At 41.7% G+C, this 17,971-nt stretch overlaps 1 protein-coding gene across 15 annotated transcripts in view; it reads right to left on the reverse strand.

The window, feature by feature from the left end:
* Positions 1–17,712, reverse strand: part of OSBPL6 (oxysterol binding protein like 6) — a 218,420-nt gene extending 200,708 nt beyond the window's left edge. For 10 of the 15 annotated variants that reach the window (XM_061434362.1, XM_061434361.1, XM_061434359.1 and 7 more), the window contains exon 1: positions 17,621–17,712. The gene's annotated coding sequence lies outside the window, so the exon portion shown is untranslated. The remainder of the gene's footprint in view (positions 1–17,620) is intronic. The other 5 variants (XM_061434354.1, XM_061434351.1, XM_061434352.1 and 2 more) reach the window with 4 other exon arrangements.
* Positions 17,713–17,971: the final 259 nt, after the last annotated feature.

A 17,971-nucleotide genomic window follows, 5' to 3' on the forward strand; every position in this document is an offset into this window, starting at 1 on the left:
CTAGGATGCACCACAGGTGATGGACGTCTTTCACCAGAGTGCTGGGGAAGGCGCCTCTGCCATTAGAGCTGAAAGGTGAGGAGGAGCTGTCAGGCAAAGAGATGGAGAGTTCTAAAGAAAGAAAAGAATGAGTGCACAGGCCCACAATTGGGAATAACCCAGCTTTATTTAAAGAACACCAAGGAGGCCAATGTGGCTGGTCACCAGTAAATGTTGGTCTTAACTCTCCATCAAAATGCCTTGAGATTACTAAACAATTATTAGCTAAAACTGGTGAAGTGTTCAGGCTTTGGGGCCAGGCAGGCTGGGTTTGATTTCAGGTTGGTCGCTTATCACAGACGAAAGGACTGTGAGCTGGTCACCTCCTCTTTAGACCATGGCTTGCATATCTGTAAAATGGGAGTAATAATACCTGCTGCAAAAGCAGCTGAAAGGCTTTAAACGAGAGGATGACTATCTTGAATATTTCAGACAATGTACGGCAGACCCCCCCCAAAAAATGCTAAATGAATGGTAGGTAGTCTTAAAAGTGTTCTTTAAGGAGTTAGAAATTAGAACCTCCCAGAAATTTCACAATGTTTGAATCACATCAAACAAACTATACCTTAACTGATGTGATGTTTTTTCAGTTATATGTCATGCCCTAGAAATTCTGCTATTTCATGCTATTTTGTCAAGAAAAGCCAATGAATCCCCAACAAAGTCTCTCTGGCCCCAAGGAAGATGAGGAGGGAATGTTTTTCATGATTTTTCTTCCATTTTCATTCTCCTTAAATACATTTTCTATAGTATTTGTGACAGCCCATTTCTCTTCCTAGAAATTCTTTCCTCTCTTGACTTAGGGACATGAGTCTTGGTCTTCTGCCTACTTATCAAACTATTCCTTCTCTATCTCAGATTTCTCCTGTTCTTCCCATCCCTTAATGATGTCATCATTCCTACATTTTTGTCCATGCTCCTCTTATCCATAATACCTCTTCAGATGCTTCCCAGCCTCCAGAGATACTCATAGTACGAAATCACATTCTCAGCGTGACACTTAACTCATTACATTTCATGTTACACTAAATTATGTCTTATCTCCCCCATTAGATAGGCAGGTTCTTGAAAGTAGGATCAACAGCTTAATCATCTTTCCTTCTCCCTTAAGACCTAACAAAGTCTCTTGAACATAGTCATTGCTATAAGTAACTAAATGAGTAAGCATATAAAATACTTTTAACATTATTAACATTTTAACAGAGCCTTGAAAATTCTGTTGACAATTTTCTTCTCTCTCTCAAATTAACTTTTGATGTCTAAGAAGGCATAAGAGACACTGATTGTATTTACATTTTATACAATGAGTTTTCTAATTAATGATATTAATATATCTAATTTTCAATTAACATGCTAAAAATAATAACAGCTACCACTTACACAGCACTTATATGTGCCCTTTCTAGGAAATGTATATGCATTAATTGTACCCTCTCAATAATGCTTTGAGTTAGGTATTATTTTTAAATTTCTCCTTGTACAAGTGAGTTAACTAGGGCAGAGAAGGGTTAAATGACTTATTCAAAATTGCATGATTTATTCAAAGTTACACAGCTGCACAAAACAAAGTCGGGATTTAAACCCAGGTGGTCTTCACTCCAGTCTAGACTTGTAATCCTGAACTTTATCTAAATAGTCATTCACCATAAAAATCTAATTTTACATAAGCATTTTAGAACTCATTTAGAACTTTTTATAGAAACTTGTTATCCATAAGTAATATATTTTTCCTGTAATATAAACAAATACATCTGTATTAACTACACCAAGTGAAGAGTCTTTAGTCGCTCAGTCATGTCTGACTCTTTGCAACCCCATGGATTGCATCCCACCAGGCTCCTCTGTTCAAGGGATTTTCCAGGCAACAATACTGGAGGGGGTTGCCATTCCCTTCTCCAGGGGATCTTCCTGACCTAGGGATTGAACCCAGGTCTCCTGCTTTGCAGGCGGATTCTTTACTATCTGAGCCACCAGGGAAGCCCCAGTTTTGGCTAAAAGTACACATATACAATGTACTGATGCATACTTCATAATGTCAACTCTGCATTAAATATTACAATATTTCAAGTTACTTTATCCTACTTTTGAATGCTTAACGGTATTATCAACCCATGTGGAATTTTCTTGAGTGTCTTGGGAAATTTACATTTCCATATAGATTTTTCTAGATTCTGTATCTATTTTTAAGTTCAACAAAAACTAAGAATTTTCATAAATATGTACCAAAAATCACACTAATGCTACTTAGCATAGGTGTCACATAGGACAACCACAATAATGTTACAATCTTGCTGAAAATGACAATTTAATTTATGATGTCAGGTTTTTAGAGAATATTTAGCCTTAATTAATTTCCTACCACTAGAAAATAATCTCCACTATCACAAAGTCTGCTTAATTCTCAGATGTTGCAGTACTTAAAGCTTTTAGGTTAATAAACTCAAATATTGTAATGGAGAATTATACTATTAAAATGCAAAGTGAACTTCTAATCAACAAAATTCTTAATATGTGATTAGCAACTGCTGGAAGGCCTGATTTCTCAGCAGTTAATATTTTTTTTAAGAAAAACTGTTTCAGTCTTTGCCTGACCAAAAGTAAAAATATCCAAAAGTGCTCAAAAGCAAAATTCCTTTGTCTTAAAAGTAACCGCCCCAAACCAGACGTTTTTTTGCTCCTTTAGGAGTATAAAACCTAATGTACATACCTTCCACTCCAACAGGCTCACTCTCCAGGTCCTTGCACTCGCCGTTCCCTCTACTAGGAAAGGATCTGCCCTAGCCTTTCCCACAGTCTGACCCTTCCCATCATTCAGGCTTAGCTCAAATGTTACCACCTAGCAAGGCTTTGCTTGGTCAGTCCACCCAAGGATGCCACTCTTTAGGGCTGAATCGTCTCCCCAAAAGAATTACACTGAAGTCCTAACCCCCCAACACCTAAGAACATGACCTTAATTGTTAAAAGGGTTGTAGAAAGGTAGTTAATTGAGATGAGGTCTTACCAGTGTAGGGGTGACTCCTGATCAATTATGACTGGTGTCCTTATATAAAGGAGAGACAGACAGAGACACAAAGAAAGCCATGTAATGAAGGAGGCAGAGACTGGTTATACTTAGTAAGCAAGGAATGCTTACTAACACAAACCAAGGAGTGCCTGGGGCTGCCAGAAGGTGGAAGAGGCAAGGAAGGAGCCATCTTGATTCTGGACTTTAAGCCTCCAGCACTGAGAAAAAGTACCTCTATTGTTTTAAAGCAGCCAATTAATGGTACTTTGTTATGGCAGTCCTAGGAAACTAATACACCCACCACCACCACCATCACCACCAAATGCTCTTGCCCCATTCAGTTCAGTTCAGTCGCTCAGTCATGTTCGACTCTTTGCGACCCCATGAATCGCAGCACGCCAGGACCCCTGTCCATCACCAACTCCCGGAGTTCACCCAGACTCATGTCCATCGAGTCAGTGATGCCATCCAGCCATCTCATCCTCTGTCATCCCCTTCTCCTCCTGCCCCTAATCCCTCCCAGCATTAGAGTCTTTTCCAATGAGTCAACTCTTCACATGAGGTGGCCAAAGTACTGGAGTTTCAGCTTTAGCATCATTCCTTCCAAAGAAACTCCAGGGCTGATCTCCTTCACAATGGACTGGTTGGATTTCCTTGCAGTCCAAGGGACTCTCAAAAGTCTTCTCCAACACCACAGTTCAAAAGCATCAATTCTTTGGTGCTCAGCCTTCTTCACAGTCCAACTCTCACATCCATACATGACCACTGGAAAAACCATAGCCTTGACTAGACGGACCTTTGTCGGCCAAGTAATGTCTCTGCTTTTGAATATGCTATATAGGTTGGTCATAACTTTCCTTCCAAGGAGTAAGCGTCTTTTAATTTCACGGCTGCAGTCACCATCTGCCGTGATTTTGGAGCCCCAAAAATAAAGTCTGACACTGTTTCCCCATCTATTTCCCATGAAGTGATGGGACTGGATGCCATGATCTTCGTTTTCTGAATGTTGAGCTTTAAGCCAACTTTTTCACTCTCCTCTTTCACTTTCATCAAGAGGCTTTTTAGTTCCTCTTCACTTTCTGCCATAAGGGTGGTGTCATCTCCATATCTGAGGTTATTAATATTTCTCCCGGCAATCTTGATTCCAGCTTGTGCTTCTTCCAGTCCAGCGTTTCTCATGATATACTCTGCATGTAAGTTAAATAAGCAGGGTGACAACATACAGCCTTGATGTACTCCTTTTCCTATTTGGAACCAGTCTGTTGCTCCATGTCCAGTTCTAACTGTTTTTTCCTGACCTGCATACAAATTTCTCAAGAGGCAGATCAGGTGGTCTGGTATTCCCATCTCTTTCAGAATTTTCCACAGTTTATTGTGATTCCTGTCCTTATAGTTCTTAATGCCATTTAAAACAGCAATGTACTTTTACTGACTGTGTGTATTATCATGTCAGTTCTAGGAGAGCAGGGACCTTTTCTGATTTCTAAGCACAAATATTTTGTCAAATAAATTAACCATCCTGTTAAGATTAGAGAAGGTGAGAATGATAATTCATTGCCAATATTCACAGCAACTGTAAACAAAGTCTAATATCCAGATCTAACCAGCACTAACTAGACTTCATGCCATCTTAACTATTTTGCTCTATCTGTAAAATGAACCCCTGAGCTAAAGAAAAACAACTTCGGAAAAATAAGGGGTAAAAAACATTCCCTAGTTACTACTTCAAAGATGTGGCTGGAAAAAAAAAATTACTTCAGTATTTCCCATATGTCAGAAGATAGACTCACCTCCTGGAAGGGCAGCACATACAGGTATCAGAAAGCTGACTCTTAATGGAAGGAGAAAACAAAGATCTGGGGAGGAGTGGAGGCAGTCAGTTAAAAGTCAAAGAAGAAAAAGATTTCTAGGGTTATTTGGTAAAGGAGCAATTCATGCAGCCCCACAGCCAAAGTCTTCTGTATTAAAGAGGAGAACAAGAACGTACACTTGTAGGGAGGACTTCCCTGGTGGGCCAGTGGTTAAGAATCTGCCTGCCAGTGCAGGACATGCAGGTTCAATCTCTGGTCCAGGAAGATTCCACACGTCCCTGAGCCAACTAAGCCCATGCACACAACTACTTGAGCCCTCTTTCCTAGAGCCCCTGTTATTCAACAAGAGAAGCCACTGCAACGTGAAGCCTGCACCCCACAGCTACAGAAAAGCCTTCGCAGCATCGAAGACCCAGCACAGCCAAAACAAAAAAAAATTTTTAAACGTACACTCAGTCCAGAGTTACTACTGTCCTTTTATTGGACTCTGTTGTTGGTTGTTGGGGGGGGGGGGTCTCCACGTGCAATTTTTTTAATGTGAAGTATAGAAAACATTATTTGAGATTTCTATTGAATAGAGATAGAGATTTCTATTCTTAAAAAAGAAATGAGGCTTAAAATTAGGAGAAGAGTTCATAATTAACAGGGGTGTCACTTTTTGGAAACGCTTCTTTCCTTGATAATGTTAGAAAAACACAGAGTTGCGAAGCAGGGAAGTGCGAAGCAACCACAGAGTGGACACCTAAGGGGCTCTGAAAACAGAAAGGAATGAGAAAGAGCTCTGGCCCTAAAAAAGGGGTGCCCTTCTAACTTGGGAAAGCAAATCTTACAAGAAGGCAAACAAATGCAGTCGCACAGTGAACCTGGGAGAGAAGGATAAGCCGCTGGGCTGCAAGGAACTCTGACTGCCATGCGGGGTTCAAAAAGGGAAGAGAGCATCCCAGGCAAAATGGCTGCACGACGGAGGCTGCGAGGGAACAAAAGGCCTCTGTTGGGAAGGGGCAGAGCTGCACCCTGGCAAGGAGCCAGAGGTGGGCTGACCTTGTGACTGATGACTGCTTTACCTCGGACTGGTCAGAAAATGGGATTTTTCTACTTTGACTTTCCACATATAATCAACTAATTTTCAAAGAATCAGTTAAAAAAAAAAAAAAAACCTGCTGAATATAACTGCAGCTGGTATTTGATTTCCAAGTCACCTCTGAATTTACAGGGACACAGGGAAGGTTGGCATTAAATCAGTTATCACTGGACAAGTCTAGGGAAAAACTGTAGTTATTTTGGTCTTCTGGCTATTTGGATTTTAGGCAAATGGGAAATTAAGGCATGATTAATACCTGTACTTTCTGTCTTCATAAGACTTAATAGTTCTCCAAGTGTTTTCATGTACTAATTGGAAATACGGTCACTCTAATAACCACTGTTTTGCTGTCATTTATCAGATGAAGCTCCCAGGTGTTACTGGCCCAGGGTCAGATGCTTAACAAGCAGAGAAGCTGGGAACAGAACTTGGGTATCCATGATATTAATACCTCCTCCAGGGCTCTTCCTGTCAAACGATACTGCTTCCCCAAAGTGGGTACTGTGATAAAAATCACCAGAAGATAGCAGGCCATTTTCAAAGAGCGATACAGTAAAGGGAGGAAGAAAAAGTTGAACGTCTGGCAAGAAGAAGCACAATACCATGTTTACGTGTATTTTATTTAACATATGCTACTGAGTCTCTTATAGAAATGTAAACGTTCATTCATGTCAAACTAAACCTGCTCCTAAACTCCCACTGGGAACCAGACACATTAGATACACAGGTTAAGGATCAAATGCATCCTGAAATTTCAAAAGCCAAGGAAAGTTACGTAAGGAATCTTCTAGATACTGACACACATGCCCCAAAGAGCTGGCCAGTGCCTCCTCTTCTGTGATAAAGAGTTTCTCTGACCTCTCTCCACTTACCTCTATCATTCTCTGCTCTTCAAATCACCCTACTCTGACAGCCAACTCTTCTCATGGTACACTACTAGAAGGCTGCTGCCCATTCCTCCTAGTTTCTAAACAAACTTGAAAAAGACCATAGATACTAAACTATCAGAACTTCCAAAGAGAAAAGTAATGCATGTATTTAGTTGATTCATTTATCAGGATACATATTTAATTCTCGGAGAAGGTGATGGCCCCCCACTCCAGTACTCTTGCCTGGAAAATCCCATGGACGGAGGTGCCTGGTGGGCTGCAGTCCATGGGGTCACTAAGAATCAGACATGACTGAGTGACTTCACTTTCACTTATTTAATTCTAACTTCTAAAGGTTAAAAGAAAGAGACTGATGTAACATTTCCCCACTGTATATTTGGTGAGTGTCATTCCTGATTTAAAATGACCAATTCCAAATGAAGGCTATGTCTATTAACTTCGCATAAATATGTATTAATGATGATAATTAAAACTATTTTTATTTCTTTTAAGGAAAATTATTTTGCAGTACAATACCTCTGGTAGTTACCAAGTTTTTCCTTTTCTTTAGTATAACTCATAGTTATTCACATTACTGCTTTTAAAAGCCATATCAGCACATAATTACTCTTCCCAAAGTTATGACCCACTAACCATTCAACTGTTTCCTTAGCTTTCTCCTTCTTACTATTCTATAACTTAGTATTAGATACCCTTTGTGGGCATTAGGGGGGTAAAGACAAGATGAAACCATCACCCTATGAATGCATGAGTTTAAGAGTAGAATATCATAAATGGTTTCAGAAGTCATTAGAAAAATATTCCATGAAATGGTTTATTCAAGGGATGAAGGGAATCATCTTAGCTATAAAACAAGGAAGGTGGAAGAGACAGTGATTCCCAGAATGGGCACTTTTAAAAAATGCACATTCCTGGACACCATACCAAACCTCAAGGGTAGCAGAGGACCTCAAGCCTGTGGCCTATAAAATGACTTTCTCTCCACTTTATCATGTCAGCTGCATCTTATGAAGTTAGGCTGCCATGACTACCATCTCTCTTTCTGTGTTCTACCAGCCTCAGGCTTCTGCCACCACCTTCTTTGATGTCTGTTCCCCCTGAACTCTCATCTGCACCCTGATCCTAACCAACTCCCTTGAGTCTCCTTTCCAGGAAGACCTGTTAGCTAGGGCACAGTGGCAAGGGCAGGGCAACTGCAGAGAACCAAGGTCGTGCCAACTCTGTCCCCAAGGGCAACCGCTGCCAGTTTCCCTCCTCTTTGAACTTTAGCCTGTCAGGGTGGCAGTGAGGGTGAGTCTTTATGACAACTATATCATGTTCCTCTATCAACATAGAACAGGACCCAACGTTGCAAAGGAACGCTATTGGTTACAACTACTCAACATTCTCGATCAACACAAGGGATCCTCAAGAAATTTAAAAACTATCTCGGCTTGAATACATAATATGTTCAGATATTTAAGAGTTCAAATAGTAGTGGAGGTATACTTAAACAGTATGCTAAATAAGTGTCCTTCTCATTCCCACCCCCAAAACCCAGTTCTCTTCCTCGGAGCTAATCACTGTTACTAGTTCATTGTGTCACCTTCAAGAGATAGTCTCCAGAGTCACAAACATAAGCACATATTTAACATCAATGACCACAAACTGCTCTGCACCTAGATTTGTTCCCTTCTTACATCTTAGAGATCATTCCACCTCAGCAAATACAGAACCACTCCACAAATATAGATCATTCCACATCAGCTTTATAACAGCTACCTAGTCTTGTTTCTGCTCCCTATTTAACCAATCTCGTATTGATGGATCTCTTGCTCTCTAAATCTTTGTTGTTATAGACAATGCCACAGTGGATGTCTTGGTGAAATTCATTTTGCAATGTACAAATACATCTGTAGCAAAATTTCTTAGATTTCCTGGGATGAGAAGACAGGTGGCTTCTTAATTTTGGCAATATTGCCAAATTGCTATCCACAGATGCTGTGCCATTTTGTACCCCTACTAACCTGGGATTTCTTTGGAAGGAATGATGCTAAAGCTGAAACTCCAGAACTTTGGCTACCTCATGTGAAGAGTTGACTCATTAGAAAAGACCCTGATCTGGGAGGGATTGGGGGCAGGAGGAGAAGGGGACAACAAAGGATGAGATGGTTGGATGGCATCACTGACTCGATGGACGTGAGTCTGAGTGAACTCCGGGAGTTGGTGATGGACAGGGAGGCCTGGCGTGCTGCGATTCATGGGGTCGCAAAGAGTTGGACACGACTGAGCGACTGAACTGAACTGAACTGAACAATGTATGCGCCCATTAGTTTCTGTGAAGCCCTGCCACCCCAAGGAATTAACAAACATTAAGATCTTTGCCAATTTAACAGGTTAAATAGTTTCAAATTGCATTTCTTTATGAGTTGAGCATAATTATATATTTTTAAGTGCCACTAGTAATTCCTTTTCTGTGAACTGTTTCTTCATTTCCTTTGCCCCCTTTCTAGTAGATTAACAGTCATTTTTCTCATTGATACATAGGAGCTCTTTGGATATTAAGAAGTAAACCCTAGTCTATGACACATTAAAAATAGTTTCTTCCTGGTGTGATGATGTTTTCTCTTTCCTCTTACACATACATACTGCTGCTGCTGCTGCTAAGTCACTTCAGTCGTGTCCGACTCTGTGCAACCCCATAGACAGCCTCCTACCAGGCTCCTCTGTCCCTGGGATTCTCCAGGCAAGGACACTGGAGTGGGTTGCCATTTCCTTCTCTGATGCATGGAAGTGAAAAGTGAAAGTCAAGTCGCTCAGTCGTGTCCAACTCTTAGCGATCCCATGGACTGCAGCCTACCAGGCTCCTCCGTCCATGGGATTTTCCAGGCAAGAGTACTAGAGTGGGGTGCCATTGCCTTCTCCCTTATACATACTACCTTTTCTTAAATGAAATTAATTTATCAATTTCCATCTTATGCCTTCTTTTTTTTCTTTAAGGTGTTTAAAAACTTTTTTTTAAGTGTAGAAATAGACATCTTCTACAATGAAGTGAAGTGAAGTGAAAGTCGCTCAGTTGTATCTGACTCTTTGCGACCCCATAGACTATATAGTCCATGGAATTCTCCAGGCCAGAATACTGGAGTGGGTACCTTTCCCTTCTCCAGGAGATCTTCCCAACCAGAATACTGGAGTGGGTAGCCTTTCCCTTCTTCAGGGGATCTTCCCAACCCAGGGATTGAACCGAGGTCTCCCGCATTGCAGGCAGATTCTCTACCAACTGAGCGATCAGGGAAGCCCATCATCTACAGACCATCTCTTTAGATTTACATGTTTATTTCTTCTGTTGGCATTTTTTGAAATAAAACTGGAAGACAAGCTGGGATATAATATATCCATCTACTTCCTTCCATGACCTTCCTGTTCCATTTTACTGAGTTTCTATAGAATTTGAACTCTTCTTTTCCCCGCTTTCTTCCTAAAGTTTCCTACATTTGCTTGACCTACCTTGGAGATCACACTCTTTTTATAGTTCTTGCTCAATTTGAAGTTTATTGAGATCAAAAAGAATTTCATTAATGGCTTTCATAATCAACATGCCATTCAAACTGCACTACTTTTTCTATTTTAGGGAAATTATACCACAAAAACTGTTCAGATTGTTGCCTGATGGGGTGTGAATATGCAAAAGCTTGTCTAGCTGCTAGAGACAAACAAAAAGCAAAAATGTTACCTTAATTTCAAATAAATCAGACTTTCCTCTTTATCTCCAGAGATGACATGTAACAAAAATGTTTTAATTGCAATGTTCCTTTAGATACTTTATTCTTTAAACTTTAGTAGTATGTTACTGGTAGCAACACTGTATTATGTATAAAAATATACCAAGGTAACTTCAAATTTATGATAAAACTTAAGCACTGGTTTAGGAGCTGTGAAATAAAGCTATTGCTGGAAATTGAGGCCACGTTTATTTTAGATTTGACTTTTGAAAAAAAAAGATTCTAAAAATATACTGCTGTTGTTCTCCCTTCTACTTCCACACTTTTCAAAAGGTGGATAGGTCTGTCTCAAGAGTTATAGTAAGAATTGCCTCAATAAGATACAAGGTCAAAAAGTAAGAGCTGATGTCCTGTTCCTGACCACTCCCTCTACACTTCAATTTTGTCTCATATTAGCTTATGGAAAGAATGACAGTTTCTTTTACTGATTTTAAAACAAAACAAAAGAAAAAATAATAAAAAAGTTGTGCCTGAAATGAATCTTGTTTTTTTTAAAAGTAGCCGCCTGGTTCCTGTGTCCTGTAAAAACAGGCACTTGACCCTTGGTGTAGCTTCTGTTCGACTTTTTACCACGGGAACGGATTGGTCTGATTTCTTGGCCCTCGTCTTGAATTGGCCATATACAAGGTCCCTGGCCAGTGGACTGAAGGCTTTGTCTAAGACGACATGGGTCAGCTCAGAGGATGTGGGGGAGGGTGTTTTATCTTCCCCGTTGTCGTTTGAGGTTTTGATCTTCTCTGGGTAACGAGGCCATTTATCTTTGTAAACACATAACATTTTGCTTTCTCCAGTTTTCTGTTAATGGTGAAAGAATGGAAGCGAATAAAGTTTTACTAATTTTTGAGACACTAAAAAAAAAAAAAAAGAATGACAAAGAAAAAGAGAGAAGCACAAGGTAATTTAATTTCCCCTATCCTTTCCCATCCATTGAGTTAAAAGGCAAAGCTATGGGTATCAAAAGAGCAAACATCAAAAAATTTTAAATAATGGTATTTATTTAATCCCTCATCACACCCTCAAAAATGAAGACTTTTCTCTAAAAATCTAAGAAAATCTTCAGAATAAATGTTCAATTTCACTTCCTATACCAACCACTCAAAGAAAATGACAGAAAGCAAGCTTAAAACCCACTGAAGATGTTGCTATTGATTCATCTTGTTATTCACCTATCCATAATTTAGGGTTCCTGTTACCACCAACAGAAGTAAATTATTTGGCACACTATCTTCTAAAGGAGCTGGCACCTCACTAGGCAAGTCTCAGGGCCTCAGTTTTTCCACTTGTAAAATGGGAGAGGTTGGAATTGGAATAAAAGATTTTTTTAAAGCCCTTCTCTCTTCATGGCAAATAGATGGGGAAACAGCGGCAGACTTTATTTTGGAGGGCTCCAAAATCACTGCAGACGGTGACTGCAGCCATGAAATTAAAAGACGCTTACTCCTCAGAGGGAAAGTTATGACCAACCTAGACAGCATATTCAAAAGCAGAGACATTACTTTGCCAACAAAGGTCCATCTAGTCAAGGCTATGGTTTTTCCAGTGGTCATGTATGGATGTGAGAGTTGGACTATAAAGAAAGCTAAGCACTGAAGAATTGATGCTTTTGAACTGTGGTGTTGGAGAAGACTCTTGAGAGTCCCTTGGACTGCAAGGAGATCCAACCAGTCCATCCTAAAGAAATCAGTCCTGAATATTCATTGGAAGAACTGATGTTGAAGCTGAAACTCTAATACTTTGGCCACCTGATGCGAAGAGCTGACTCATTTGAGAAGACCCTGACGCTGGGAAAGATTGAGGGTGGGAGAAGGGGACGACAGAGGATGCGATGGTTGGATGGCATTACCGACTCAATGGACATGAGTTTGAGTAAACTCCGGGAGTTGGTGAAGGACCGAGAAGGCAATGGCACCCCACTCCAATACTCTTGCCTGGAAAATCCCATGGATGGAGGAGTCTGGTAGGCTGCAGTCCATGGGGTCGCTAAGAGTCGGGCACGACTGAGCGACTTCACTTTTACTTTTCACTTTCATGCATTGGAGAAGGAAATGGCAGCCCACTCCAGTGTTCTTGCCTGGAGAATCCCAGGGACGGCAGAGCCTGGTGGGTTGCCGTCTATGGGGTCGCACAGAGTCGGACACAACTGAAGCGACTTAGCAGCAGCAGCAGCAGCAGCAGGGAGGCTTGGCGTGTTGCAGTCCATGCGGTCGCAAAGAGTCGGACACGACTGAGCAACTGGACTGAACTGAACACCTCTAACACCGTGTGTGTGTGTGTGTGTGTGTGTGTGTGTGTGTGTGTGTGTTGCTCAATCGTGTCTGACTCTTTGCAACCCTATGGACCGTAGCCCGTGAGGCTCCTCTGTCCATGGGATTTCCCAGGCAAGAATACTGGAGTGGGTTGCCATTTCCTTCTCCAGGGGATCTTCCTGACCCAGGGATCGAACCCAGGTCTCCGGCATTGCAGGCAAATTTTTACCATCTGAGTCAACAGGGAAGCCTTCTAACACCTTATCTAATATAAACGTCATTCAAGAATCAGCACATCAAGGAAATATAAGTATTTTCAGTGTCTGGGTACCTTCTTCATATATTTTATGAATTGACCTCTAGGTTTTATTGAATAGAAAAATATACAATCCATCATCTCTAAAGGAGAAGATAACTTTTGTATATTAATCATGAATTCTTTGTACTCAGTCTCATAATCCTGGTGATATTAAATATTATATTAAATGATAATCTGCCAATATTTTACTTAATTATTTTTACCTATTTAAAATTATTTTTATGTACTTAAGCTTATTTTTTAATTTACTTAAGCTTATTTTACAGGTTAAGTAACATACTTAATGTTCTCTCTAGCCTAGTTATCCCTTAGATAGTCTTGGATATCAAACTATCCAAGACTATAGTGGCCTTGGAGTGGCCTCCTTGGAGTAGCTCTGTTTGTCAACTTACTATATAGATTTTCTGAGACATTGGCCCTATCCATTGGAATTCTCTCACCTGGAGTAGTTTTTATTTTCAAGTAATCTGCAAAACCACTGCAAGAAAGAGTCTTCAGACATTTCTGCTTCTCGTAATTCATCACTCTATTAACATTATCCTTTTACAGATATTTAGCATTTGTTTTATACTATATTTTAAGAAAAACTACATTTATACAAACACAATGTAAGTGAATACCCACTTATAAGAAAACATTTCACATAATCCACCAGGAACTTCGTCTTGAAACCATCAAGATTTAATATGCTCTTGAGATTCCTGTAATACCCAAATTGGACCTCTTAATAACCATTCATCTTTGTCTATTTTCTATTTTTCTCTTTAAAAATCAATTCAACACTGTCATGTTCCATTCCCAGCAAATCTGAACTCAACCATCCAACTATCCCTTCCCTGATCTCTGTCTTTCTCCTACTTGACAACATGTGTCTTCATGACAATAGGACTTAACCATGAATAAGTCCTTTTACAGCTTCTGTTACATAAATCTGGAAAAAGTTTAGGGAACAAAAGAAAAAATAGACACTTCATGCAAATTCTAAAACCAAAGCCAGATCCACCCCACACACATGCATACATATTCAACAGTGATTTGTTTTTGGTAGATGCTGTTTTGAGTAGATTCTTAAGGGCAGGCATGTTTTTGACCCAGCATCTAACAAGGCATCTGGCACATACTAGGTGTTCAGTAAACGCAGGCTGAACAAAGAAGAACATGCAATATCACTGCCACATGAGACCCACAGGAGTGACCAGCCAAGGGTTTGGTAATCAAATGGATGGACATAGTGTGCGTGTGTGCTAAGTAGCTTCAGTCATATCCAGCTCTTTGTGAACCTATGAACCACAGTCTGCCAGGCTCCTCTGTCCAAGGGATTCTCCAGGCAAGAATACTGGAGTAGGTTGCCATGCCCTCCTCCTGGAGATCTTCCCTACCCAGGAACTGAACCCGCATCTCTTGGGTTCCCTACACTGGCAGACAGGTTCTTTACCACTAGTACCAGCTGGGAAGCCCAGGAATGGATACAGAACTACTTCCAAAGTTCATGGAGACTCAGAACAACACTAGAAGGGCAGACCACCAAGTTCAGTAACTGACATGTCAGTATCAGAAAACATATGTCAGTTATCCCTAAAATTAACTTTAGTTCATATTCTTTATCAAAGCTACTAAGTTCACTCTGAATTTCAAATCATTGAATATATCTATTCAGGGGATGTAAGGAATGTATAGCTGAAGCAGGGGATGTGGATAATCATCCCTGAATAATAAAGGTTTATAGTCCTTTATTCTCTTATGAGCTTCTTTTTTGATAACTTCTGACTTTAGTGGTAAACAACAAGGTTTTTTTCTTGGGAGGTCTTTCTTTCTTCTCTCTTTCTGTCTTAAAGATGTTGCCACATTGTCATTCAACTGCTTTTGGAACTACCAGCAAGATGTTCTCCAAATCACTATGCCAAGGGAAAGCAATTTAACACACACATACACGTATGCTTGTTTGTATTTGATTATTTGTGTTTGCTTGTTTCCCTGGCTTCTGTAAGTTAGTACAATTTTGGAAAATAATTTGGCAATTTCTATAAGTTGAATATTCACATATCCTACACAATCAACAATTCTATACCTTGGTATTCACCCAAGGGAACACCTGCCCGTGTACCCCAGGAAATATGAATGAGCAAAGCAGCATTCTGCAATCTTCTTAAAAATGAAAAAAAAAAAAAAAAGGGTTATTGGTAGGAGAGCAGGGAAACATTTTGTTACAGATACATGATGGAATATTGTACAGCAGTGTAAGTCAATGAACTTACAACATAGACGAATCACAGTGACACAGTGTTGAGTGGGGAAAAAAAGTTTCACACATCAACAGATAGTATATGAGACCTTTTCTCAAAATCAAAAACAAACTAAAAAAAGGTATTATAATTATTACTTAAGCTCTGCAGTTAAACAACAACAACAAAAATCCTCTTCTGAGAATTCGTGCTTTATCCTTCCATAGAGGACCACAAACTTCTATCTACTTATGCATTAACCTAATTCTACAATTATAGAATTACGTATAATTCTATACAATTCTTCAACAATGCTACAGATATTCAACAACAAATATTTCATCTTGGAAGGACTTTACCTTTCTTCTTGGAATAAAGTTAACTAACACAAGGTTAAAGCAATCTAAGGACAAGAAAACTTATTTTAAGCAATTCTGTACAAGTCTAATAGAATCACATTTTACTATAGCCAAGGGACAACTGATAAATCATCATAATCTGAAACTAAGATATCCCAAAAGGAATTCATCCACTGATTGTAGAATTGAGCTATCAACATCAAAACTGAAAATATGGGCAAACCCTGGATTTTTTAGGCTTTCTAAAAGCAAAGATTTTAATTTCAAAATGCTGTGTTTCTACTTGGAGAAAAAAAAAAAAACCACATTATTTTTAGGGGGAAACACATGACATTCCGCGTAAAGGAATGATAGGAATAATAGTCCACCTATCAGGGCCTTCCTTATAACCCAAGGAGGGCTATGCATACATATTTTCTATAGGTGATTATAGCCCAGTTACACTGCAGCTTCCCTTCAACCTTGGGAACTCTGCTCATTCTGAGTTACTGCGAGGTCTTCTGTTTCATTTATTATTAGTCTTTGTATCTGCAATGCTGTAGCACTGGATAGGAATATCAACATTGTGAGGTCACAGTACCTAAAACTGTAGAAATGCTTCCAAAAAACCAAAAAAGGAAGGAGGGAGGGGGGAAAAATACTACCAAGAGGAAAATAAAGTTAATGATATTAAGATGGCCTATTAAATTTTTTACTTTTGGAGAGAGACCATATTTGCTAATCATCTCTGTGAAATACAACTATCCGTTAGCATACAATTTTTAAATTTAAGAAAAGACAGTCAAGAAAAAAAATTGGTATGGGGAGGGGGGAAATCACAATTTACTAAAACTAGTCCAGCGATTTAAAAATGGAAATTCGTATAGAGAAAAATCCTCTAGGACTTTACATCTGGGAGAAAGAAATAATCTGGCACCCCTGTGGGTTCACTTAGTTTCGTGTCAATTGCTTCACGTCCATTATGTAATGCTTTCCCCAGCTTTAAGTCTCTATGTTTAAGCTACCTTCAGGTATATAACAGAACTGCTACAAAATCAGTATCTGGCCATAACTTTCAAAAACAGCTCGAAAGATGTCATGCAGATATATCTGTATTCAGCAGAGGTTTTTTTTAAAAAATGTGCTGGTGTCATTACTTCTCCCCGGCTTCCTCCCCAGGTCTCCCATCCCTTCCTCCCCAGTATCTCCGGCCACACGTTTTGCGGGCAGCTCCCGGCTGGATGCAGGGGAAGCACGTCTTGACTGCAATGCAAACCCTGTCCCGGTCTGAACCAGGGAAGGCAGGCTCGGGCCCGGCCGGGGGTGTGAACGAAGGCTGCAGAGAAGGCTGCAGGGGAGCCAGCAGCGGGTGGGCAGGGGTGCCCCGAGAGGGCAGTCCGCAGTGCACGCGCACAATAAAACCCAATGCACAACTTCCCAGCCGCTCCTCTCGGCTCCCCAGCTTCCCAGAAAGGTGCGGCGTAGGCGTTAGCTGGAGCAGGCGCGGGCGCGCGGGTTCGGTTCTCCGCCGACAATTACATCAGTCCCTGTCCCTGCCCCAGCTTCCAACCCAGCAGCCGGGGCGCGGGGAGCGCGGGGGGGATGCGGGCGGGAGAGCCGGGCGCCCGGAATTCCCTACCACGAGGGGGAGGGGAGGGCGGGGAGCGGGGACCATGACCCAGACGCCCCCTCCCACCACGGCCGCGGGGCGGGATTGTCACCGCCACCTCCCGCTCTCCAGCCAGGGGAACCCTTGGAAGGCTACGACGCCTCGGGGGCCCAAAGCGGGACTGCCCGGCCGCGCGTCCCTGAGGGTCCTCGGCCCTCCGGCCGCGCACAATGCCCCCGGGCCGCGGTGCGGGCACCGTAGTGTGGTTCCGGGTGTCCCCTCCGCAGCTAGGACACCTACCGGGAAGACGAGCAACGGTGCAGCCGATGGTGTGGTGGCAGCGACGGGAGGCGGGAGACGGCCCCGGCGGACGGGCGCGCGGGCCGGCCGGGGAGCCGAGGCGCGGGCGCCGCCTGCGTGGAGCCGCGGTCTCCGGCACCCACAGCGGCGGCGGCGGCGGCGGCGCTGCGCCTCCAGTGGTCCGCGGCGCCGCAGCCCCTCCTCTCCCACAGGCGGGGCGCGCTGGCGGGGCGGTGCTCCCGGCTCCCCGCCCCCGGCTCCCGCTGGCTGGCGGAGCCAGAGTGGAACCGCTGGCTCGCCGGACCTGCTGGACACCTTCTCTGAGCCTCCGGGAGAGCCGCGGGCTGGGCG

Source organism: Bos javanicus, chromosome 2 (assembly GCF_032452875.1).
Source record: "Bos javanicus breed banteng chromosome 2, ARS-OSU_banteng_1.0, whole genome shotgun sequence".
Lineage (NCBI taxonomy): Eukaryota > Metazoa > Chordata > Mammalia > Artiodactyla > Bovidae > Bos > Bos javanicus.